Source organism: Lissotriton helveticus, chromosome 9 (assembly GCF_964261635.1).
Source record: "Lissotriton helveticus chromosome 9, aLisHel1.1, whole genome shotgun sequence".
In the NCBI taxonomy this organism is placed as follows: Eukaryota; Metazoa; Chordata; class Amphibia; order Caudata; family Salamandridae; genus Lissotriton; species Lissotriton helveticus.
In genome coordinates this window covers 768,476,447-768,504,286 of record NC_136070.1, presented here as the reverse complement: position 1 = coordinate 768,504,286, position 27,840 = coordinate 768,476,447, and positions in this window count along the sequence as shown.

Here is a 27,840-nt window from a genome sequence, read left to right as displayed (position 1 = left end):
TAAAGCCCCACAGTGACCAAAATTGCCATTTTTACAGACTTTTCCTCCTACTCAGAAGCTTCTATTTCGATCAATTTCTGGCAGAAAAATGACTCTGAACACTCTTATTTTAGTTCCAAAAGTGATAATTCATATTTAATAGTTATTTACAGTCAAAAGAGAAAACATTAAAATATGACCATTTCTGACCATCTGGAGAAAGTTTGACAGGTCCAGGTTCATCGTTTTTCATCAAAACATTTTTTTTTCAAATGTTGAAAAAATGATTCAAAATTTCAAAAGGATTGTGCCTTATGTTGAATAACCACTTTTTAAAGCCACACAGTGACCAAAATTGCCATTTTAACAGACTTTTCCTCCTACTCAGAAGCTTCTATTTCGACCAATTTCTGGAAGAAAAATGAGTCTCAACACCTTCATTTTAGTTCCAAACATGATAATTCACATTTAATAGTCATTTACAGTCAAAAAAGAAAACAATAAAAAATGACCATTTCTGACTATGTGGAGAAAGTTCGACAGGTCTGTGGTCATCGTTTTTCATCAAAAAAATTATTTTTTCAAATGGTGAAAAAATGATTCAAAATGTCAAATGGATTGTGCCTCATGTTGAATAACCACTTTTTAAAGTCACACAGTGACCAAAATTGCCATTTTAACAGACTTTTCCTCCAACTCAGAAGCTTCAATTTCGATCAATTTCTGGCAGAAAAATGACTCTAATTACTCTTATTTTAGTTCCAAAAGTGATAATTCATATTTAATAGTCATTAACAGTCAAAAGAGAAAACATTAAAATATGACCATTTCTGACCATCGGAGAAAGTTTGACAGGTCCGGGTTCATCGTTTTTCATCAAAACATTTTTTTTTCGAATGTTGAAAAAATGAATCAAAATGTCAAATGTATTGTGCCTCATTTTGAATAACCACTTTTTGAAGCCACACAGTGACCAAAATTGCCATTTTTCCTACTCAGAAGCTTCTATTTCGACCAATTTCTGGAAGAAAAATGAGTCTCAACACCTTCATTTTAGTTCCAAACATGATAATTCACATTTAATAGTCATTTACAGTCAAAAAAGAAAACAATAAAAAATGACCATTTCTGACTATGTGGAGAAAGTTCGACAGGTCTGTGGTCATCGTTTTTCATCAAAAAAATTATTTTTTCAAATGGTGAAAAAATGATTCAAAATGTCAAATGGATTGTGCCTCATGTTGAATAACCACTTTTTAAAGTCACACAGTGACCAAAATTACCATTTTAACAGAATTTTCCTCCTTCTCAGAAGCTTCTATTTCAACCAATTTCTGGCAGAAAAATGACTCTAAACGCACTTATTTTAGTTCCAAAAGCGATAATTCACATTTAATAGTCGTTTATAGTCAAAAGAGAAAACAATAAAAAATGACCATTTCTGACTATGTGGAGAAAGTTCGACAGGTCCGGATTCATCGTTTTCATCAAAAAAACTTATTTTTTTAAATGTTGAAAAAATGATGCAAAATATCAAAAGGATTGTGCCTCATGTTGAATAACCACTTTTTAAAGCCCCACAGTGACCAAAATTGCAATTTTTACAGACTTTTCCTACTACTCAGAGCTTCAATTTCGATCAATTTCTGGCAGAAAAATGACTCTAATTACTCTTATTTTAGTTCCAAAAGTGATAATTCATATTTAATAGTCATTTACAGTCAAAAGAGAAAACATTAAAATATGACCATTTCTGACCATCTGGAGAAAGTTTGACAGGTCCGGGTTCATCGTTTTTCATCAAAACATTTTTTTTTTCGAATTTTGAAAAAATGAATCAAAATGTCAAATGGATTGTGCCTCATTTTGAATAACCACTTTTTGAAGCCACACAGTGACCAACATTGCTATTTTAAAGACTTTTCCTCCTACTCAGAAGCTTCTATTTCGACCAATTTCTGTCAGAAAAATGACTCTAAACACCTTCATTTTAGTTCCAAACATGATAATTCACATTTAATAGTCATTTACAGTCAAAAAAGAAAACAATAAAAAATGACTATTTCTGACTATGTGGAGAAAGTTTGACAGGTCTGAGGTCATCATTTTTCATCAAAAAAAATATTTTTTCAAATGGTGAAAAAATGATTCAAAATGTCAAATGGATTGTGCCTCATGTTGAATAACCACTTTTTAAAGTCACACAGTGACCGAAATTGCCATTTTAACAGACTTTTCCTCCTTCTCAGAAGCTTCTATTTCGACCAATTTCTGGCAGAAAAATGACTCTAAACACACTTATTTTAGTTCCAAAAGCGATAATTCACATTTAATAGTAGTTTATAGTCAAAAGAGAAAACAATAAAAAATTAACATTTCTGACTATGTGGAGAAAGTTCGACAGGTCCGGGATCATCGTTTTCATCAAAAAAACTCATTTTTTCAAATGTTGAAAAACTGATGCAAAATATCAAAAGGATTGTGCCTCATGTTGAATAACCACTTCTTAAAGCCCCACAGTGACCAAAATTGCAATTTTTACAGACTTTTCCTCCTACTCAGAAGCTTTAATTTCGATCAATTTCTGGCAGAAAAATGACTCTAAACACTCTTATTTTAGTTCCAAAAGTGATAATTCATATTTAATAGTCATTTACAGTCAAAAGAGAAAACATTAAAATATGACCATTTCTGACCATCTGGAGAAAGTTTGACAGGTCCAGGTTCATCGTTTTTCATCAAAACATTTTTTTTTTCGAATGTTGAAAAAATGAATCAAAATGTCAAATGGATTGTGCCTCATTTTGAATAACCACTTTTTGAAGCCACACAGTGACCAAAATTGCCATTTTAACAGACTTTTCCTCCTACTCAGAAGCTTCTATTTCGACCAATTTCTGTCAGAAAAATGACTCTAAACACCTTCATTTTAGTTCCAATCATGATAATTCACATTTAATAGTCATTTACAGTCAAAAAAGAAAACAATAAAAAATGACCATTTCTGACTATGTGGAGAAAGTTCGACAGGTCTGAGGTCATCATTTTTCATCAAAAAAAATATTTTTTCAAATGGTGAAAAAATGATTAAAAATGTCAAATGGATTGTGCCTCATGTTGAATAACCACTTTTTAAAGCCACACAGTGACCAAAATTGCCATTTTAACAGACTTTTCCTCCTTCTCAGAAGCTTCTATTTCGACCAATTTCTGGCAGAAAAATGACTCTAAACACACTTATTTTAGTTCCAAAAGCGATAATTCACATTTAATAGTCTTTTATAGTCAAAAGAGAAAACAATAAAAATGACCATTTCTGACTATGTGGAGAAAGTTCGACAGGTCTGTGGTCATCGTTTTTCATCAAAACAATTATTTTTTCAAATGGTGAAAAAATTATTCAAAATGTCAAATGGATTGTGCCTCATGTTGAATAACCACTTTTTAAAGTCACACAGTGACCAAAATTGCCATTTTAACAGACTTTTCCTCCTTCTCAGAAGCTTCTATTTCGACCAATTTCTGTCAGCAAAATGACTCTAAACACCTTCATTTTAGTTCCAAACATGATAATTCACATTTAATAGTCATTTACAGTCAAAAAAGAAAACAATAAAAAATGACCATTTCTGACTATGTGGAGAAAGTTCGACAGGTCATCAAAAAAACGTATGATTTAAAATGTTGAAAAAATGATGCAAAATATCAAAAGGATTGTGCCTCATGTTGAATAACCACTTTTTAAAGCCCCACAGTGACCAAAATTGCCATTTTAACAGACTTTTCCTCCTTCTCAGAAGCTTCTATTTCGACCAATTTCTGGCAGAAAAATGACTCTAAACACACTTATTTTAGTTCCAAAAGTGATAATTCACATTTAATAGTAGTTTATAGTCAAAAGAGAAAACAATAAAAAATGAACATTTCTGACTATGTGGAGAAAGTTCGACAGGTCTGTGGTCATCGTTTTTCATCAAAAACATATTTTTTTTCGAATGTTGAAAAAATTAATCAAAATGTCAAATGGATTGTGCCTCATGTTGAATAACCACTTTTTGAAGCCACACAGTGACCAAAATTGCCATTTTAACAGACTTTTCCTCCTACTCAGAAGCTTCTATTTCGACCAATTTCTGTCAGAAAAATGACTCTAAACACCTTCATTTCAGTTCCAAACATGGCAATTCACATTTATTAGTCATTTACAGTCAAAAAAGAAAACAATAAAAAATGACCATTTCTGACTACGTGGAGAAAGTTCGACAGGTCTGTGGTCATCGTTTTTCATCAAAAACATATTTTTTTTCAAATGGTGAAAAAATGATTCAAAATGTCAAATGGATTGTGCCTCATGTTGAATAACCACTTTTTAAAGCCACACAGTGACCAAAATTGCCATTTTAACAGACTTTTCCTCCTTCTCAGAAACTTCTTTCTGGCAGAAAAATGACTCTAAACACACTTATTTTAGTTCCAAAAGCGATAATTCACATTTAATAGTCTTTTATAGTCAAAAGAGAAAACAATAAAAATGACCATTTCTGACTATGTGGAGAAAGTTCGACAGGTCTGTGGTCATCGTTTTTCATCAAAAAAATCATTTTTTCAAATGGTGAAAAAATTATTCAAAATGTCAAATGGATTGTGCCTCATGTTGAATAACCACTTTTTAAAGTCACACAGTGACCAAAATTGCCATTTTAACAGACTTTTCCTCCTTCTCAGAAGCTTCTATTTCGACCAATTTCTGTCAGCAAAATGACTCTAAACACCTTCATTTTAGTTCCAAACATGATAATTCACATTTAATAGTCATTTACAGTCAAAAAAGAAAACAATAAAAAATGACTATTTCTGACTATGTGGAGAAAGTTTGACAGGTCTGAGGTCAACATTTTTCATCAAAAAAAATATTTTTTCAAATGGTGAAAAAATGATTCAAAATGTCAAATGGATTGTGCCTCATGTTGAATAACCACTTTTTAAAGTCACACAGTGACCGAAATTGCCATTTTAACAGACTTTTCCTCCTTCTCAGAAGCTCCTACTATTTCGACCAATTTCTGGCAGAAAAATGACTCTAAACACACTTATTTTAGTTCCAAAAGCGATAATTCACATTTAATAGTAGTTTATAGTCAAAAGAGAAAACAATAAAAAATGAACATTTCTGACTATGTGGAGAAAGTTCGACAGGTCTGTGGTCATCGTTTTTCATCAAAAAAATTATTTTTTCAAATGGTGAAAAAATTATTCAAAATGTCAAATGGATTGTGCCTCATGTTGAATAACCACTTTTTAAAGTCACACAGTGACCAAAATTGCCATTTTAACAGACTTTTCCTCCTTCTCAGAAGCTTCTATTTCGACCAATTTCTGTCAGCAAAATGACTCTAAACACCTTCATTTTAGTTCCAAACATGATAATTCACATTTAATAGTCATTTACAGTCAAAAAAGAAAACAATAAAAAATGACTATTTCTGACTATGTGGAGAAAGTTTGACAGGTCTGAGGTCATCATTTTTCATCAAAAAAAATATTTTTTCAAATGGTGAAAAAATGATTCAAAATGTCAAATGGATTGTGCCTCATGTTGAATAACCACTTTTTAAAGTCACACAGTGACCGAAATTGCCATTTTAACAGACTTTTCCTCCTTCTCAGAAGCTTCTATTTCGACCAATTTCTGGCAGAAAAATGACTCTAAACACACTTATTTTAGTTCCAAAAGCGATAATTCACATTTAATAGTAGTTTATAGTCAAAAGAGAAAACAATAAAAAATGACCATTTCTGACTATGTGGAGAAAGTTCGACAGGTCCGGGATCATCGTTTTCATCAAAAAAACTCATTTTTTCAAATGTTGAAAAACTGATGCAAAATATCAAAAGGATTGTGCCTCATGTTGAATAACCACTTCTTAAAGCCCCACAGTGACCAAAATTGCAATTTTTACAGACTTTTCCTCCTACTCAGAAGCTTTAATTTCGATCAATTTCTGGCAGAAAAATGACTCTAAACACTCTTATTTTAGTTCCAAAAGTGATAATTCATATTTAATAGTCATTTACAGTCAAAAGAGAAAACATTAAAATATGACCATTTCTGACCATCTGGAGAAAGTTTGACAGGTCCAGGTTCATCGTTTTTCATCAAAACATTTTTTTTTCGAATGTTGAAAAAATGAATCAAAATGTCAAATGGATTGTGCCTCATTTTGAATAACCACTTTTTGAAGCCACACAGTGACCAAAACTGCCATTTTAACAGACTTTTCCTCCTACTCAGAAGCTTCTATTTCGACCAATTTCTGTCAGAAAAATGACTCTAAACACCTTCATTTTAGTTCCAATCATGATAATTCACATTTAATAGTCATTTACAGTCAAAAAAGAAAACAATAAAAAATGACAATTTCTGACTATGTGGAGAAATTTCGACAGGTCTGAGGTCATCATTTTTCATCAAAAAAAATATTTTTTCAAATGGTGAAAAAATTATTCAAAATGTCAAATGGATTGTGCCTCATGTTGAATAACCACTTTTTAAAGCCACACAGTGACCAAAATTGCCATTTTAACAGACTTTTCCTCCTCAGAAGCTTCTATTTCGACCAATTTCTGGCAGAAAAATGACTCTAAACACACTTATTTTAGTTCCAAAAGCGATAATTCACATTTAATAGTAGTTTATAGTCAAAAGAGAAAACAATAAAAAATGAACATTTCTGACTATGTGGAGAAAGTTTGACAGGTCCAGGTTCATCGTTTTTCATCAAAACATTTTTTTTTTCGAATGTTGAAAAAATGAATCAAAATGTCAAATGGATTGTGCCTCATTTTGAATAACCACTTTTTGAAGCCACACAGTGACCAAAATTGCCATTTTAACAGACTTTTCCTCCTACTCAGAAGCTTCTATTCGACCAATTTCTGGAAGAAAAATGAGTCTCAACACCTTCATTTTAGTTCCAAACATGATAATTCACATTTAATAGTCATTTACAGTCAAAAAAGAAAACAATAAAAAATGACCATTTCTGACTATGTGGAGAAAGTTCGACAGGTCTGTGGTCATCGTTTTTCATCAAAAAAATTATTTTTTCAAATGGTGAAAAAATGATTCAAAATGTCAAATGGATTGTGCCTCATGTTGAATAATCACTTTTTAAAGTCACACAGTGACCAAAATTGCAATTTTTACAGACTTTTCCTCCTACTCAGAGCTTCAATTTCAATCAATTTCTGGCAGAAATATGACTCTAATTACTCTTATTTTAGTTCCAAAAGTGATAATTCATATTTAATAGTCATTTACAGTCAAAAGAGAAAACATTAAAATATGACCATTTCTGACCATCTGGAGAAAGTTTGACAGGTCCGGGTTCATCGTTTTTCATCAAAACATTTTTTTTTCGAATTTTGAAAAAATGAATCAAAATGTCAAATGGATTGTGCCTCATTTTGAATAACCACTTTTTGAAGCCACACAGTGACCAACATTGCTATTTTAACAGACTTTTCCTCCTACTCAGAAGCTTCTATTTCGACCAATTTCTGTCAGAAAAATGACTCTAAACACCTTCATTTTAGTTCCAAACATGATAATTCACATTTAATAGTCATTTACAGTCAAAAAAGAAAACAATAAAAAATGACTATTTCTGACTATGTGGAGAAAGTTTGTCATCATTTTTCATCAAAAAAAATATTTTTTCAAATGGTGAAAAAATGATTCAAAATGTCAAATGGATTGTGCCTCATGTTGAATAACCACTTTTTAAAGTCACACAGTGACCGAAATTGCCATGTTTAACAGACTTTGCCTCCTTCTCAGAAGCTTCTATTTCGACAAATTTCTGGCAGAAAAATGACTCTAAACACACTTATTTTAGTTCCAAAAGCGATAATTCACATTTAATAGTAGTTTATAGTCAAAAGAAAAAACAATAAAAAATGAACATTTCTGACTATGTGGAGAAAGTTCGACAGGTCCGGGATCATCGTTTTCATCAAAAAAACTCATTTTTTCAAATGTTGAAAAACTGATGCAAAATATCAAAAGGATTGTGCCTCATGTTGAATAACCACTTCTTAAAGCCCCACAGTGACCAAAATTGCAATTTTTACAGACTTTTCCTCCTACTCAGAAGCTTTAATTTCGATCAATTTCTGGCAGAAAAATGACTCTAAACACTCTTATTTTAGTTCCAAAAGTGATAATTCATATTTAATAGTCATTTACAGTCAAAAGAGAAAACATTAAAATATGACCATTTCTGACCATCTGGAGAAAGTTTGACAGGTCCAGGTTCATCGTTTTTCATCAAAACAATTTTTTTTTCGAATGTTGAAAAAATGAATCAAAATGTCAAATGGATTGTGCCTCATTTTGAATAACCACTTTTTGAAGCCACACAGTGACCAAAATTGCCATTTTAACAGACTTTTCCTCCTACTCAGAAGCTTCTATTTCGACCAATTTCTGTCAGAAAAATGACTCTAAACACCTTCATTTTAGTTCCAATCATGATAATTCACATTTAATAGTCATTTACAGTCAAAAAAGAAAACAATAAAAAATGACCATTTCTGACTATGTGGAGAAAGTTCGACAGGTCTGAGGTCATCATTTTTCATCAAAAAAAATATTTTTTCAAATGGTGAAAAAATGATTAAAAATGTCAAATGGATTGTGCCTCATGTTGAATAACCACTTTTTAAAGCCACACAGTGACCAAAATTGCCATTTTAACAGACTTTTCCTCCTTCTCAGAAGCTTCTATTTCGACCAATTTCTGGCAGAAAAATGACTCTAAACACACTTATTTTAGTTCCAAAAGCGATAATTCACATTTAATAGTCTTTTATAGTCAAAAGAGAAAACAATAAAAATGACCATTTCTGACTATGTGGAGAAAGTTCGACAGGTCTGTGGTCATCGTTTTTCATCAAAACAATTATTTTTTCAAATGGTGAAAAAATTATTCAAAATGTCAAATGGATTGTGCCTCATGTTGAATAACCACTTTTTAAAGTCACACAGTGACCAAAATTGCCATTTTAACAGACTTTTCCTCCTTCTCAGAAGCTTCTATTTCGACCAATTTCTGTCAGCAAAATGACTCTAGACACCTTCATTTTAGTTCCAAACATGATAATTCACATTTAATAGTCATTTACAGTCAAAAAAGAAAACAATAAAAAATGACCATTTCTGACTATGTGGAGAAAGTTCGACAGGTCATCAAAAAAACGTATGATTTAAAATGTTGAAAAAATGATGCAAAATATCAAAAGGATTGTGCCTCATGTTGAATAACCACTTTTTAAAGCCCCACAGTGACCAAAATTGCCATTTTAACAGACTTTTCCTCCTTCTCAGAAGCTTCTATTTCGACCAATTTCTGGCAGAAAAATGACTCTAAACACACTTATTTTAGTTCCAAAAGTGATAATTCACATTTAATAGTAGTTTATAGTCAAAAGAGAAAACAATAAAAAATGAACATTTCTGACTATGTGGAGAAAGTTCGACAGGTCTGTGGTCATCGTTTTTCATCAAAAACATATTTTTTTTCGAATGTTGAAAAAATGAATCAAAATGTCAAATGGATTGTGCCTCATGTTGAATAACCACTTTTTGAAGCCACACAGTGACCAAAATTGCCATTTTAACAGACTTTTCCTCCTACTCAGAAGCTTCTATTTCGACCAATTTCTGTCAGAAAAATGACTCTAAACACCTTCATTTCAGTTCCAAACATGGCAATTCACATTTATTAGTCATTTACAGTCAAAAAAGAAAACAATAAAAAATGACCATTTCTGACTACGTGGAGAAAGTTCGACTGGTCTGTGGTCATCGTTTTCATTAAAAAAATATTTTTTTCAAATGGTGAAAAAATGATTCAAAATGTCAAATGGATTGTGCCTCATGTTGAATAACCACTTTTTAAAGCCACACAGTGACCAAAATTGCCATTTTAACAGACTTTTCCTCCTTCTCAGAAACTTCTTTCTGGCAGAAAAATGACTCTAAACACACTTATTTTAGTTCCAAAAGCGATAATTCACATTTAATAGTCTTTTATAGTCAAAAGAGAAAACAATAAAAATGACCATTTCTGACTATGTGGAGAAAGTTCGACAGGTCTGTGGTCATCGTTTTTCATCAAAAAAATCATTTTTTCAAATGGTGAAAAAATTATTCAAAATGTCAAATGGATTGTGCCTCATGTTGAATAACCACTTTTTAAAGTCACACAGTGACCAAAATTGCCATTTTAACAGACTTTTCCTCCTTCTCAGAAGCTTCTATTTCGACCAATTTCTGTCAGCAAAATGACTCTAAACACCTTCATTTTAGTTCCAAACATGATAATTCACATTTAATAGTCATTTACAGTCAAAAAAGAAAACAATAAAAAATGACTATTTCTGACTATGTGGAGAAAGTTTGACAGGTCTGAGGTCATCATTTTTCATCAAAAAAAATATTTTTTCAAATGGTGAAAAAATGATTCAAAATGTCAAATGGATTGTGCCTCATGTTGAATAACCACTTTTTAAAGTCACACAGTGACCGAAATTGCCATTTTAACAGACTTTTCCTCCTTCTCAGAAGCTCCTACTATTTCGACCAATTTCTGGCAGAAAAATGACTCTAAACACACTTATTTTAGTTCCAAAAGCGATAATTCACATTTAATAGTAGTTTATAGTCAAAAGAGAAAACAATAAAAAATGAACATTTCTGACTATGTGGAGAAAGTTCGACAGGTCCGGATTCATCGTTTTCATCAAAAAAACTTATTTTTTTAAATGTTGAAAAAATGATGCAAAATATCAAAAGGATTGTGCCTCATGTTGAATAACCACTTTTTAAAGCTCCACAGTGACCAAAATTGCAATTTTTACAGACTTTTCCTCCTACTCAGAGCTTCAATTTCAATCAATTTCTGGCAGAAAAATGACTCTAATTACTCTTATTTTAGTTCCAAAAGTGATAATTCATATTTAATAGTCATTTACAGTCAAAAGAGAAAACATTAAAATATGACCATTTCTGACCATCTGGAGAAAGTTTGACAGGTCCAGGTTCATCGTTTTTCATCAAAACATTTTTTTTTCGAATGTTGAAAAAATGAATCAAAATGTCAAATGGATTGTGCCTCATTTTGAATAACCACTTTTTGAAGCCACACAGTGACCAAAATTGCCATTTTAACAGACTTTTCCTCCTACTCAGAAGCTTCTATTTCGACCAATTTCTGTCAGAAAAATGACTCTAAACACCTTCATTTTAGTTCCAATCATGATAATTCACATTTAATAGTCATTTACAGTCAAAAAAGAAAACAATAAAAAATGACTATTTCTGACTATGTGGAGAAAGTTTGTCATCATTTTTCATCAAAAAAAATATTTTTTCAAATGGTGAAAAAATGAATCAAAATGTCAAATGGATTGTGCCTCATGTTGAATAACCACTTTTTAAAGTCACACAGTGACCGAAATTGCCATTTTAACAGACTTTTCCTCCTTCTCAGAAGCTTCTATTTCGACCAATTTCTGGCAGAAAAATGACTCTAAACACACTTATTTTAGTTCCAAAAGCGATAATTCACATTTAATAGTAGTTTATAGTCAAAAGAGAAAACAATAAAAAATGAACATTTCTGACTATGTGGAGAAAGTTCGACAGGTCCGGGATCATCGTTTTCATCAAAAAAACTCATTTTTTCAAATGTTGAAAAACTGATGCAAAATATCAAAAGGATTGTGCCTCATGTTGAATAACCACTTCTTAAAGCCCCACAGTGACCAAAATTGCAATTTTTACAGACTTTTCCTCCTACTCAGAAGCTTTAATTTCGATCAATTTCTGGCAGAAAAATGACTCTAAACACTCTTATTTTAGTTCCAAAAGTGATAATTCATATTTAATAGTCATTTACAGTCAAAAGAGAAAACAATAAAAAATGACTATTTCTGACTATGTGGAGAAAGTTTGACAGGTCCAGGTTCATCGTTTTTCATCAAAACATTTTTTTTTTCGAATGGTGAAAAAATTATTCAAAATGTCAAATGGATTGTGCCTCATGTTGAATAACCACTTTTTAAAGCCACACAGTGACCAAAATTGCCATTTTAACAGACTTTTCCTCCTTCTCAGAAGCTTCTATTTCGACCAATTTCTGTCAGAAAAATGACTCTAAACACCTTCATTTTAGTTCCAATCATGATAATTCACATTTAATAGTCATTTACAGTCAAAAAAGAAAACAATAAAAATGACCATTTCTGACTATGTGGAGAAAGTTCGACAGGTCTGTGGTCATCGTTTTTCATCAAATCAATTATTTTTTCAAATGGTGAAAAAATTATTCAAAATGTCAAATGGATTGTGCCTCATGTTGAATAACCACTTTTTAAAGTCACACAGTGACCAAAATTGCCATTTTAACAGACTTTTCCTCCTTCTCAGAAGCTTCTATTTCGACCAATTTCTGTCAGCAAAATGACTCTAAACACCTTCATTTTAGTTCCAAACATGATAATTCACATTTAATAGTCATTTACAGTCAAAAAAGAAAACAATAAAAAATGACCATTTCTGACTATGTGGAGAAAGTTCGACAGGTCATCAAAAAAACGTATGATTTAAAATGTTGAAAAAATGATGCAAAATATCAAAAGGATTGTGCCTCATGTTGAATAACCACTTTTAAAAGCCCCACAGTGACCAAAATTGCCATTTTAACAGACTTTTCCTCCTTCTCAGAAGCTTCTATTTCGACCAATTTCTGGCAGAAAAATTACTCTAAACACACTTATTTTAGTTCCAAAAGTGATAATTCACATTTAATAGTAGTTTATAGTCAAAAGAGAAAACAATAAAAAATGAACATTTCTGACTATGTGGAGAAAGTTCGACAGGTCTGTGGTCATCGTTTTTCATCAAAAACATATTTTTTTTCGAATGTTGAAAAAATGAATCAAAATGTCAAATGGATTGTGCCTCGTGTTGAATAACCACTTTTTGAAGCCACACAGTGACCAAAATTGCCATTTTAACAGACTTTTCCTCCTACTCAGAAGCTTCTATTTCGACCAATTTCTGTCAGAAAAATGACTCTAAACACCTTCATTTCAGTTCCAAACATGGCAATTCACATTTATTAGTCATTTACAGTCAAAAAAGAAAACAATAAAAAATGACCATTTCTGACTACGTGGAGAAAGTTCGACTGGTCTGTGGTCATCGTTTTCATTAAAAAAATATTTTTTTCAAATGGTGAAAAAATGATTCAAAATGTCAAATGGATTGTGCCTCATGTTGAATAACCACTTTTTAAAGCCACACAGTGACCAAAATTGCCATTTTAACAGACTTTTCCTCCTTCTCAGAAACTTCTTTCTGGCAGAAAAATGACTCTAAAAACACACTTATTTTAGTTCCAAAAGCGATAATTCACATTTAATAGTCTTTTATAGTCAAAAGAGAAAACAATAAAAATGACCATTTCTGACTATGTGGAGAAAGTTCGACAGGTCTGTGGTCATCGTTTTTCATCAAAAAAATCATTTTTTCAAATGGTGAAAACATTATTCAAAATGTCAAATGGATTGTGCCTCATGTTGAATAACCACTTTTTAAAGTCACACAGTGACCAAAATTGCCATTTTAACAGACTTTTCCTCCTTCTCAGAAGCTTCTATTTCGACCAATTTCTGTCAGCAAAATGACTCTAAACACCTTCATTTTAGTTCCAAACATGATAATTCACATTTAAAAGTCATTTACAGTCAAAAAAGAAAACAATAAAAAATGACTATTTCTGACTATGTGGAGAAAGTTTGACAGGTCTGAGGTCATCATTTTTCATCAAAAAAAATATTTTTTCAAATGGTGAAAAAATGATTCAAAATGTCAAATGGATTGTGCCTCATGTTGAATAACCACTTTTTAAAGCCACACAGTGACCAAAATTGCCATTTTAACAGACTTTTCCTCCTTCTCAGAAACTTCTTTCTGGCAGAAAAATGACTCTAAACACACTTATTTTAGTTCCAAAAGCGATAATTCACATTTAATAGTCTTTTATAGTCAAAAGAGAAAACAATAAAAATGACCATTTCTGACTATGTGGAGAAAGTTCGACAGGTCTGTGGTCATCGTTTTTCATCAAAAAAATCATTTTTTCAAATGGTGAAAAAATTATTCAAAATGTCAAATGGATTGTGCCTCATGTTGAATAACCACTTTTTAAAGTCACACAGTGACCAAAATTGCCATTTTAACAGACTTTTCCTCCTTCTCAGAAGCTTCTATTTCGACCAATTTCTGTCAGCAAAATGACTCTAAACACCTTCATTTTAGTTCCAAACATGATAATTCACATTTAATAGTCATTTACAGTCAAAAAAGAAAACAATAAAAAATGACTATTTCTGACTATGTGGAGAAAGTTTGACAGGTCTGAGGTCATCATTTTTCATCAAAAAAAATATTTTTTCAAATGGTGAAAAAATGATTCAAAATGTCAAATGGATTGTGCCTCATGTTGAATAACCACTTTTTAAAGTCACACAGTGACCGAAATTGCCATTTTAACAGACTTTTCCTCCTTCTCAGAAGCTCCTACTATTTCGACCAATTTCTGGCAGAAAAATGACTCTAAACACACTTATTTTAGTTCCAAAAGCGATAATTCACATTTAATAGTAGTTTATAGTCAAAAGAGAAAACAATAAAAAATGAACATTTCTGACTATGTGGAGAAAGTTCGACAGGTCCGGATTCATCGTTTTCATCAAAAAAACTTATTTTTTTAAATGTTGAAAAAATGATGCAAAATATCAAAAGGATTGTGCCTCATGTTGAATAACCACTTTTTAAAGCTCCACAGTGACCAAAATTGCAATTTTTACAGACTTTTCCTCCTACTCAGAGCTTCAATTTCAATCAATTTCTGGCAGAAAAATGACTCTAATTACTCTTATTTTAGTTCCAAAAGTGATAATTCATATTTAATAGTCATTTACAGTCAAAAGAGAAAACATTAAAATATGACCATTTCTGACCATCTGGAGAAAGTTTGACAGGTCCAGGTTCATCGTTTTTCATCAAAACATTTTTTTTTCGAATGTTGAAAAAATGAATCAAAATGTCAAATGGATTGTGCCTCATTTTGAATAACCACTTTTTGAAGCCACACAGTGACCAAAATTGCCATTTTAACAGACTTTTCCTCCTACTCAGAAGCTTCTATTTCGACCAATTTCTGTCAGAAAAATGACTCTAAACACCTTCATTTTAGTTCCAATCATGATAATTCACATTTAATAGTCATTTACAGTCAAAAAAGAAAACAATAAAAAATGACTATTTCTGACTATGTGGAGAAAGTTTGTCATCATTTTTCATCAAAAAAAATATTTTTTCAAATGGTGAAAAAATGAATCAAAATGTCAAATGGATTGTGCCTCATGTTGAATAACCACTTTTTAAAGTCACACAGTGACCGAAATTGCCATTTTAACAGACTTTTCCTCCTTCTCAGAAGCTTCTATTTCGACCAATTTCTGGCAGAAAAATGACTCTAAACACACTTATTTTAGTTCCAAAAGCGATAATTCACATTTAATAGTAGTTTATAGTCAAAAGAGAAAACAATAAAAAATGAACATTTCTGACTATGTGGAGAAAGTTCGACAGGTCCGGGATCATCGTTTTCATCAAAAAAACTCATTTTTTCAAATGTTGAAAAACTGATGCAAAATATCAAAAGGATTGTGCCTCATGTTGAATAACCACTTCTTAAAGCCCCACAGTGACCAAAATTGCAATTTTTACAGACTTTTCCTCCTACTCAGAAGCTTTAATTTCGATCAATTTCTGGCAGAAAAATGACTCTAAACACTCTTATTTTAGTTCCAAAAGTGATAATTCATATTTAATAGTCATTTACAGTCAAAAGAGAAAACAATAAAAAATGACTATTTCTGACTATGTGGAGAAAGTTTGACAGGTCCAGGTTCATCGTTTTTCATCAAAACATTTTTTTTTTCGAATGGTGAAAAAATTATTCAAAATGTCAAATGGATTGTGCCTCATGTTGAATAACCACTTTTTAAAGCCACACAGTGACCAAAATTGCCATTTTAACAGACTTTTCCTCCTTCTCAGAAGCTTCTATTTCGACCAATTTCTGTCAGAAAAATGACTCTAAACACCTTCATTTTAGTTCCAATCATGATAATTCACATTTAATAGTCATTTACAGTCAAAAAAGAAAACAATAAAAATGACCATTTCTGACTATGTGGAGAAAGTTCGACAGGTCTGTGGTCATCGTTTTTCATCAAATCAATTATTTTTTCAAATGGTGAAAAAATTATTCAAAATGTCAAATGGATTGTGCCTCATGTTGAATAACCACTTTTTAAAGTCACACAGTGACCAAAATTGCCATTTTAACAGACTTTTCCTCCTTCTCAGAAGCTTCTATTTCGACCAATTTCTGTCAGCAAAATGACTCTAAACACCTTCATTTTAGTTCCAAACATGATAATTCACATTTAATAGTCATTTACAGTCAAAAAAGAAAACAATAAAAAATGACCATTTCTGACTATGTGGAGAAAGTTCGACAGGTCATCAAAAAAACGTATGATTTAAAATGTTGAAAAAATGATGCAAAATATCAAAAGGATTGTGCCTCATGTTGAATAACCACTTTTAAAAGCCCCACAGTGACCAAAATTGCCATTTTAACAGACTTTTCCTCCTTCTCAGAAGCTTCTATTTCGACCAATTTCTGGCAGAAAAATTACTCTAAACACACTTATTTTAGTTCCAAAAGTGATAATTCACATTTAATAGTAGTTTATAGTCAAAAGAGAAAACAATAAAAAATGAACATTTCTGACTATGTGGAGAAAGTTCGACAGGTCTGTGGTCATCGTTTTTCATCAAAAACATATTTTTTTTCGAATGTTGAAAAAATGAATCAAAATGTCAAATGGATTGTGCCTCGTGTTGAATAACCACTTTTTGAAGCCACACAGTGACCAAAATTGCCATTTTAACAGACTTTTCCTCCTACTCAGAAGCTTCTATTTCGACCAATTTCTGTCAGAAAAATGACTCTAAACACCTTCATTTCAGTTCCAAACATGGCAATTCACATTTATTAGTCATTTACAGTCAAAAAAGAAAACAATAAAAAATGACCATTTCTGACTACGTGGAGAAAGTTCGACTGGTCTGTGGTCATCGTTTTCATTAAAAAAATATTTTTTTCAAATGGTGAAAAAATGATTCAAAATGTCAAATGGATTGTGCCTCATGTTGAATAACCACTTTTTAAAGCCACACAGTGACCAAAATTGCCATTTTAACAGACTTTTCCTCCTTCTCAGAAACTTCTTTCTGGCAGAAAAATGACTCTAAAAACACACTTATTTTAGTTCCAAAAGCGATAATTCACATTTAATAGTCTTTTATAGTCAAAAGAGAAAACAATAAAAATGACCATTTCTGACTATGTGGAGAAAGTTCGACAGGTCTGTGGTCATCGTTTTTCATCAAAAAAATCATTTTTTCAAATGGTGAAAACATTATTCAAAATGTCAAATGGATTGTGCCTCATGTTGAATAACCACTTTTTAAAGTCACACAGTGACCAAAATTGCCATTTTAACAGACTTTTCCTCCTTCTCAGAAGCTTCTATTTCGACCAATTTCTGTCAGCAAAATGACTCTAAACACCTTCATTTTAGTTCCAAACATGATAATTCACATTTAAAAGTCATTTACAGTCAAAAAAGAAAACAATAAAAAATGACTATTTCTGACTATGTGGAGAAAGTTTGACAGGTCTGAGGTCATCATTTTTCATCAAAAAAAATATTTTTTCAAATGGTGAAAAAATGATTCAAAATGTCAAATGGATTGTGCCTCATGTTGAATAACCACTTTTTAAAGTCACACAGTGACCGAAATTGCCATTTTAACAGACTTTTCCTCCTTCTCAGAAGCTTCTACTATTTCGACCAATTTCTGGCAGAAAAATGACTCTAAACACACTTATTTTAGTTCCAAAAGCGATAATTCACATTTAATAGTAGTTTATAGTCAAAAGAGAAAACAATAAAAAATGAACATTTCTGACTATGTGGAGAAAGTTCGACAGGTCCGGGATCATCGTTTTCATCAAAAAAACTCATTTTTTCAAATGTTGAAAAACTGATGCAAAATATCAAAAGGATTGTGCCTCATGTTGAATAACCACTTCTTAAAGCCCCACAGTGACCAAAATTGCAATTTTTACAGACTTTTCCTCCTACTCAGAAGCTTTAATTTCGATCAATTTCTGGCAGAAAAATGACTCTAAACACTCTTATTTTAGTTCCAAAAGTGATAATTCATATTTAATAGTCATTTACAGTCAAAAGAGAAAACAATAAAAAATGACTATTTCTGACTATGTGGAGAAAGTTTGACAGGTCCAGGTTCATCGTTTTTCATCAAAAAAAATTTTTTTCGAATGGTGAAAAAATTATTCAAAATGTCAAATGGATTGTGCCTCATGTTGAATAACCACTTTTTAAAGCCACACAGTGACCAAAATTGCCATTTTAACAGACTTTTCCTCCTTCTCAGAAGCTTCTATTTCGACCAATTTCTGTCAGAAAAATGACTCTAAACACCTTCATTTTAGTTCCAATCATGATAATTCACATTTAATAGTCATTTACAGTCAAAAAAGAAAACAATAAAAATGACCATTTCTGACTATGTGGAGAAAGTTCGACAGGTCTGTGGTCATCGTTTTTCATCAAAACAATTATTTTTTCAAATGGTGAAAAAATTATTCAAAATGTCAAATGGATTGTGCCTCATGTTGAATAACCACTTTTTAAAGTCACACAGTGACCAAAATTGCCATTTTAACAGACTTTTCCTCCTTCTCAGAAGCTTCTATTTCGACCAATTTCTGTCAGCAAAATGACTCTAAACACCTTCATTTTAGTTCCAAACATGATAATTCACATTTAATAGTCATTTACAGTCAAAAAAGAAAACAATAAAAAATGACCATTTCTGACTATGTGGAGAAAGTTCGACAGGTCATCAAAAAAACGTATGATTTAAAATGTTGAAAAAATGATGCAAAATATCAAAAGGATTGTGCCTCATGTTGAATAACCACTTTTAAAAGCCCCACAGTGACCAAAATTGCCATTTTAACAGACTTTTCCTCCTTCTCAGAAGCTTCTATTTCGACCAATTTCTGGCAGAAAAATGACTCTAAACACACTTATTTTAGTTCCAAAAGTGATAATTCACATTTAATAGTAGTTTATAGTCAAAAGAGAAAACAATAAAAAATGAACATTTCTGACTATGTGGAGAAAGTTCGACAGGTCTGTGGTCATCGTTTTTCATCAAAAACATATTTTTTTTCGAATGTTGAAAAAATGAATCAAAATGTCAAATGGATTGTGCCTCGTGTTGAATAACCACTTTTTGAAGCCACACAGTGACCAAAATTGCCATTTTAACAGACTTTTCCTCCTACTCAGAAGCTTCTATTTCGACCAATTTCTGTCAGAAAAATGACTCTAAACACCTTCATTTCAGTTCCAAACATGGCAATTCACATTTATTAGTCATTTACAGTCAAAAAAGAAAACAATAAAAAATGACCATTTCTGACTACGTGGAGAAAGTTCGACTGGTCTGTGGTCATCGTTTTCATTAAAAAAATATTTTTTTCAAATGGTGAAAAAATGATTCAAAATGTCAAATGGATTGTGCCTCATGTTGAATAACCACTTTTTAAAGCCACACAGTGACCAAAATTGCCATTTTAACAGACTTTTCCTCCTTCTCAGAAACTTCTTTCTGGCAGAAAAATGACTCTAAAAACACACTTATTTTAGTTCCAAAAGCGATAATTCACATTTAATAGTCTTTTATAGTCAAAAGAGAAAACAATAAAAATGACCATTTCTGACTATGTGGAGAAAGTTCGACAGGTCTGTGGTCATCGTTTTTCATCAAAAAAATCATTTTTTCAAATGGTGAAAAAATTATTCAAAATGTCAAATGGATTGTGCCTCATGTTGAATAACCACTTTTTAAAGTCACACAGTGACCAAAATTGCCATTTTAACAGACTTTTCCTCCTTCTCAGAAGCTTCTATTTCGACCAATTTCTGTCAGCAAAATGACTCTAAACACCTTCATTTTAGTTCCAAACATGATAATTCACATTTAATAGTCATTTACAGTCAAAAAAGAAAACAATAAAAAATGACTATTTCTGACTATGTGGAGAAAGTTTGACAGGTCTGAGGTCATCATTTTTCATCAAAAAAAATATTTTTTCAAATGGTGAAAAAATGATTCAAAATGTCAAATGGATTGTGCCTCATGTTGAATAACCACTTTTTAAAGTCACACAGTGACCGAAATTGCCATTTTAACAGACTTTTCCTCCTTCTCAGAAGCTTCTACTATTTCGACCAATTCCTGGCAGAAAAATGACTCTAAACACACTTATTTTAGTTCCAAAAGCGATAATTCACATTTAATAGTAGTTTATAGTCAAAAGAGAAAACAATAAAAAATGAACATTTCTGACTATGTGGAGAAAGTTCGACAGGTCCGGGATCATCGTTTTCATCAAAAAAACTTATTTTTTCAAATGTTGAAAAACTGATGCAAAATATCAAAAGGATTGTGCCTCATGTTGAATAACCACTTTTTAAAGCCCCACAGTGACCAAAATTGCAATTTTTACAGACTTTTCCTCCTACTCAGAAGCTTTAATTTCGATCAATTTCTGGCAGAAAAATGACTCTAAACACTCTTATTTTAGTTCCAAAAGTGATAATTCATATTTAATAGTCATTTACAGTCAAAAGAGAAAACATTAAAATATGACCATTTCTGACCATCTGGAGAAAGTTTGACAGGTCCAGGTTCATCGTTTTTCATCAAAACATGTTTTTTTTTTCGAATGTTGAAAAAATGAATCAAAATGTCAAATGGATTGTGCCTCATTTTGAATAACCACTTTTTGAAGCCACACAGTGACCAAAATTGCCATTTTAACAGACTTTTCCTCCTACTCAGAAGCTTCTATTTCGACCAATTTCTGTCAGAAAAATGACTCTAAACACCTTCATTTTAGTTCCAATCATGATAATTCACATTTAATAGTCATTTACAGTCAAAAAAGAAAACAATAAAAAATGACAATTTCTGACTATGTGGAGAAAGTTCGACAGGTCTGAGGTCATCATTTTTCATTAAAAAAAATCTTTTTTCAAATGGTGAAAAAATTATTCAAAATGTCAAATGGATTGTGCCTCATGTTGAATAACCACTTTTTAAAGCCACACAGTGACCAAAATTGCCATTTTAACAGACTTTTCCTCCTTCTCAGAAGCTTCTATTTCGACCAATTTCTGGCAGAAAAATGACTCTAAACACACTTATTTTAGTTCCAAAAGCGATAATTCACATTTAATAGTAGTTTATAGTCAAAAGAGAAAACAATAAAAAATGAACATTTCTGACTATGTGGAGAAAGTTCGACAGGTCCAGGATCATCGTTTTCATCAAAAAAACGTATTTTTTCAAATGTTGAAAAAATGATGCAAAATATCAAAAGGATTGTGCCTCATGTTGAATAACCACTTGTTAAAGCCCCAAAGTGACCAAAAATTGCAATTTTTACAGACTTTTCCTCCTACTCAGAAGCTTCTATTTCGATCAATTTCTGGCAGAAAAATGACTCTGAACACTCTTATTTTAGTTCCAAAAGTGATAATTCATATTTAATAGTTATTTACAGTCAAAAGAGAAAACATTAAAATATGACCATTTCTGACCATCTGGAGAAAGTTTGACAGGTCCAGGTTCATCGTTTTTCATCAAAACATTTTTTTTTCAAATGTTGAAAAAATGATTCAAAATTTCAAAAGGATTGTGCCTTATGTTGAATAACCACTTTTTAAAGCCACACAGTGACCAAAATTGCCATTTTAACAGACTTTTCCTCCTACTCAGAAGCTTCTATTTCGACCAATTTCTGGAAGAAAAATGAGTCTCAACACCTTCATTTTAGTTCCAAACATGATAATTCACATTTAATAGTCATTTACAGTCAAAAAAGAAAACAATAAAAAATGACCATTTCTGACTATGTGGAGAAAGTTCGACAGGTCTGTGGTCATCGTTTTTCATCAAAAAAATTATTTTTTCAAATGGTGAAAAAATGATTCAAAATGTCAAATGGATTGTGCCTCATGTTGAATAACCACTTTTTAAAGTCACACAGTGACCAAAATTGCCATTTTAACAGACTTTTCCTCCTTCTCAGAAGCTTCTATTTCAACCAATTTCTGGCAGAAAAATGACTCTAAACACACTTATTATAGTTCCAAAAGCGATAATTCACATTTAATAGTCGTTTATAGTCAAAAGAGAAAACAATAAAAAATGAACATTTCTGACTATGTGGAGAAAGTTCGACAGGTCCGGGATCATCGTTTTCATCAAAAAAACTTATTTTTTCAAATGTTGAAAAAATGATGCAAAATATCAAAAAGAATGTGCCTCATGTTGAATAACCACTTTTTAAAGCCCCACAGTGACCAAAATTGCAATTTTTACAGACTTTTCCTCCTACTCAGAAGCTTTAATTTCGATAAATTTCTGGCAGAAAAATGACTCTAAACACTCTTATTTTAGTTCCAAAAGTGATAATTCATATTTAATAGTCATTTACAGTCAAAAAAGAAAAGAATAAAAAATGACCATTTCTGTCTATGTGGAGAAAGTTCGACAGGTCTGTGGCCATCGTTTTTCATCAAAACAATTATTTTTTCAAATGGTGAAAAAATTATTCAAAATGTCAAATGGATTGTGCCTCATGTTGAATAACCACTTTTTAAAGTCACACAGTGACCAAAATTGCCATTTTAACAGACTTTTCCTCCTTCTCAGAAGCTTCTATTTCGACCAATTTCTGTCAGCAAAATGACTCTAAACACCTTCATTTTAGTTCCAAACATGATAATTCACATTTAATAGTCATTTACAGTCAAAAAAGAAAACAATAAAAAATGACCATTTTTGACTATGTGGAGAAAGTTCGACAGGTCATCAAAAAAACGTATGATTTAAAATGTTGAAAAAATGATGCAAAATATCAAAAGGATTGTGCCTCATGTTGAATAACCACTTTTTAAAGCCCCACAGTGACCAAAATTGCCATTTTAACAGACTTTTCCTCCTTCTCAGAAGCTTCTATTTCGACCAATTTCTGGCAGAAAAATGACTCTAAACACACTTATTTTAGTTCCAAAAGTGATAATTCACATTTAATAGTAGTTTATAGTCAAAAGAGAAAACAATAAAAAATGAACATTTCTGACTATGTGGAGAAAGTTCGACAGGTCTGTGGTCATCGTTTTTCATCAAAAACATATTTTTTTTCGAATGTTGAAAAAATGAATCAAAATGTCAAATGGATTGTGCCTCATGTTGAATAACCACTTTTTGAAGCCACACAGTGACCAAAATTGCCATTTTAACAGACTTTTCCTCCTACTCAGAAGCTTCTATTTCGACCAATTTCTGTCAGAAAAATGACTCTAAACACCTTCATTTCAGTTCCAAACATGGCAATTCACATTTATTAGTCATTTACAGTCAAAAAAGAAAACAATAAAAAATGACCATTTCTGACTACGTGGAGAAAGTTCGACTGGTCTGTGGTCATCGTTTTCATTAAAAAAATATTTTTTTCAAATGGTGAAAAAATGATTCAAAATGTCAAATGGATTGTGCCTCATGTTGAATAACCACTTTTTAAAGCCACACAGTGACCAAAATTGCCATTTTAACAGACTTTTCCTCCTTCTCAGAAACTTCTTTCTGGCAGAAAAATGACTCTAAACACACTTATTTTAGTTCCAAAAGCGATAATTCACATTTAATAGTCTTTTATAGTCAAAAGAGAAAACAATAAAAATGACCATTTCTGACTATGTGGAGAAAGTTCGACAGGTCTGTGGTCATCGTTTTTCATCAAAAAAATTATTTTTTCAAATGGTGAAAAAATTATTCAAAATGTCAAATGGATTGTGCCTCATGTTGAATAACCACTTTTTAAAGTCACACAGTGACCAAAATTGCCATTTTAACAGACTTTTCCTCCTTCTCAGAAGCTTCTATTTCGACCAATTTCTGTCAGCAAAATGACTCTAAACACCTTCATTTTAGTTCCAAACATGATAATTCACATTTAATAGTCATTTACAGTCAAAAAAGAAAACAATAAAAAATGACTATTTCTGACTATGTGGAGAAAGTTTGACAGGTCTGAGGTCATCATTTTTCATCAAAAAAAATATTTTTTCAAATGGTGAAAAAATTATTCAAAATGTCAAATGGATTGTGCCTCATGTTGAATAACCACTTTTTAAAGTCACACAGTGACCAAAATTGCCATTTTAACAGACTTTTCCTCCTTCTCAGAAGCTTCTATTTCGACCAATTTCTGTCAGCAAAATGACTCTAAACACCTTCATTTTAGTCCAAACATGATAATTCACTTTTAATAGTCATTTACAGTCAAAAAAGAAAACAATAAAAAATGACCATTTCTGACTATGTGGAGAAAGTTCGACAAGTCATCAAAAAAACGTATGTTTTCAAATGTTGAAAAAATGATGCAAAATATCAAAAGGATTGTGCCTCATGTTGAATAACCACTTTTTAAAGCCCTACAGTGACCAAAATTGCCATTTTAACAGACTTTTCCTCCTTCTCAGAAGCTTCTATTTCGACCAATTTCTGGCAGAAAAATGACTCTAAACACACTTATTTTAGTTCCAAAAGCGATAATTCACATTTAATAGTAGTTTATAGTCAAAAGAGAAAACAATAAAAAATGACTATTTCTGACTATGTGGAGAAAGTTCGACAGGTCTGAGGTCATCATTTTTCATCAAAAAAAATATTTTTTCAAATGGGGAAAAAATGATTCAAAATGTCAAAAGGATTGTGCCTCATGTTGAATAACCACTTTTTAAAGCCCCACAGTGACCAAAATTGCAATTTTTACAGACTTTTCCTCCAACTCAGAAGCTTCAATTTCGATCAATTTCTGGCAGAAAAATGACTCTAATTACTCTTATTTTAGTTCCAAAAGTGATAATTCATATTTAATAGTCATTTACAGTCAAAAGAGAAAACATTAAAATATGACCATTTCTGACCATCGGAGAAAGTTTGACAGGTCCGGGTTCATCGTTTTTCATCAAAACAATTTTTTTTTCGAATGTTGAAAAAATGAATCAAAATGTCAAATGGATTGTGCCTCATTTTGAATAACCACTTTTTGAAGCCACACAGTGACCAAAATTGCCATTTTAACAGACTTTTCCTCCTACTCAGAAGCTTCTATTTCGACCAATTTCTGTCAGAAAAATGACTCTTAACACCTTCATTTTAGTTCCAAACATGATAATTCACATTTAATAGTCATTTACAGTCAAAAAAGAAAACAATAAAAAATGACCATTTCTGACTATGTGGAGGAAGTTCGACAGGTCTGAGGTCATCATTTTTCATCAAAAAAAATATTTTTTCAAATGGTGAAAAAATGATTCAAAATGTCAAATGGATTGTGCCTCATGTTGAATAACCACTTTTTAAAGTCACACAGTGACCAAAATTGCCATTTTAACAGACTTTTCCTCCTTCTCAGAAGCTTCTATTTCGACCAATTTCTGGCAGAAAAATGACTCTAAACACACTTATTTTAGTTCCAAAAGCGATAATTCACATTTAATAGTAGTTTATAGTCAAAAGAGAAAACAATAAAAAATGACCATTTCTGACTATGTGGAGAAAGTTCGACAGGTCCGGATTCATCGTTTTCATCAAAAAAACTTATTTTTTCAAATGTTGAAAAAATGATGCAAAATATCAAAAGGATTGTGCCTCATGTTGAATAACCACTTTTTAAAGCCCCACAGTGACCAAAATTGCAATTTTTACAGACTTTTCCTCCTACTCAGAGCTTCAATTTCGATCAATTTCTGGCAGAAAAATGACTCTAATTACTCTTATTTTAGTTCCAAAAGTGATAATTCATATTTAATAGTCATTTACAGTCAAAAGAGAAAACAATAAAAAATGACCATTTCTGACCATCTGGAGAAAGTTCGACAGGTCCGGGTTCATCGTTTTTCATCAAAAAATTTTTTTTTTTCGATGTTGAAAAAATTAATCAAAATGTCAAATGGATTGTGCCTCATGTTGAATAACCACTTTTTGAAGCCACACAGTGACCAAAATTGCCATTTTAACAGACTTTTCCTCCTACTCAGAAGCTTCTATTTCGACCAATTTCTGTCAGCAAAATGACTCTAAACACTCTTATTTTAGTTCCAAAAGTGATAATTCATATTTAATAGTCATTTACAGTCAAAAAAGAAAACAATAAAAAATGACCATTTCTGACTATGTGGAGAAAGTTCGACAGGTCATCAAAAAAACATATGTTTTCAAATGTTGAAAAAATGATGCAAAATATCAAAAGGATTGTGCCTCATGTTGAATAACCACTTGTTAAAGCCCCAGAGTGACCAAAATTGCAATTTTTACAGACTTTTCCTCCTACTCAGAAGCTTTATTTCGATCAATTTTTGGCAGAAAAATGACTCTAAACACTCTTATTTTAGTTCCAAAAGTGATAATTCATATTTAATAGTCATTTACAGTCAAAAAAGAAAAGAATAAAATATGACCATTTCTGACTATGTGGAGAAAGTTCGACAGGTCTGTGGCCATCGTTTTTCATCAAAAAAATTATTTTTTCAAATGTTGAAAAAACGATGCAAAATATCAAAAGGATTGTGCCTCATGTTGAATAACCACTTTTTAAAGCCCCACAGTGACCAAAATTGCCATTTTTACAGACTTTTCCTCCTACTCAGAAGCTTTATTTCGACCAATTTCTGGCAGAAAAATGACTCTAAACACACTTATTTTAGTTCCAAAAGCGATAATTCACATTTAATAGTCGTTTACAGTCAAAAGAGAAAACAATAAAAAATGACCATTTCTGACTGTGTGGAGAAAGTTCGATAGGTCCGGGGTCGTCGTTTTTCATCAAAAAAACTTATTTTTTCAAATGTTGAAAAAATGATGCAAAATGTCAAATGGATTGTGCCTCATGTTGAATAACCACTTTTTGAAGCCACACAGTGACCAAAATTGCCATTTTAACAGACTTTTCCTCCTACTCAGAAGCTTCTATTTCGACCAATTTCTGTCAGAAAAATGACTCTAAACATCTTCATTTCAGTTCCAAACATGGCAATTCACATTTATTAGTCATTTACAGTCAAAAAAGAAAACAATAAAAAATGACCATTTCTGACTACGTGGAGAAAGTTCGACTGGTCTGTGGTCATCGTTTTCATTAAAAAAATAATTTTTTCAAATGGTGAAAAAATGATTCAAAATGTCAAATGGATTGTGCCTCATGTTGAATAACCACTTTTTAAAGCCACACAGTGACCAAAATTGCCATTTTAACAGACTTTTCCTCCTTCTCAGAAGCTTCTATTTCGACCAATTTCTGACAGAAAAATGACTCTAAACACACTTATTTTAGTTCCAAAAGTGATAATTCACATTTAATAGTCTTTTATAGTCAAAAGAGAAAACAATAAAAATGACCACTTCTGACTATGTGGAGAAAGTTCGACAGGTCTGTGGTCATCGTTTTTCATCAAAAAAATTATTTTTTCAAA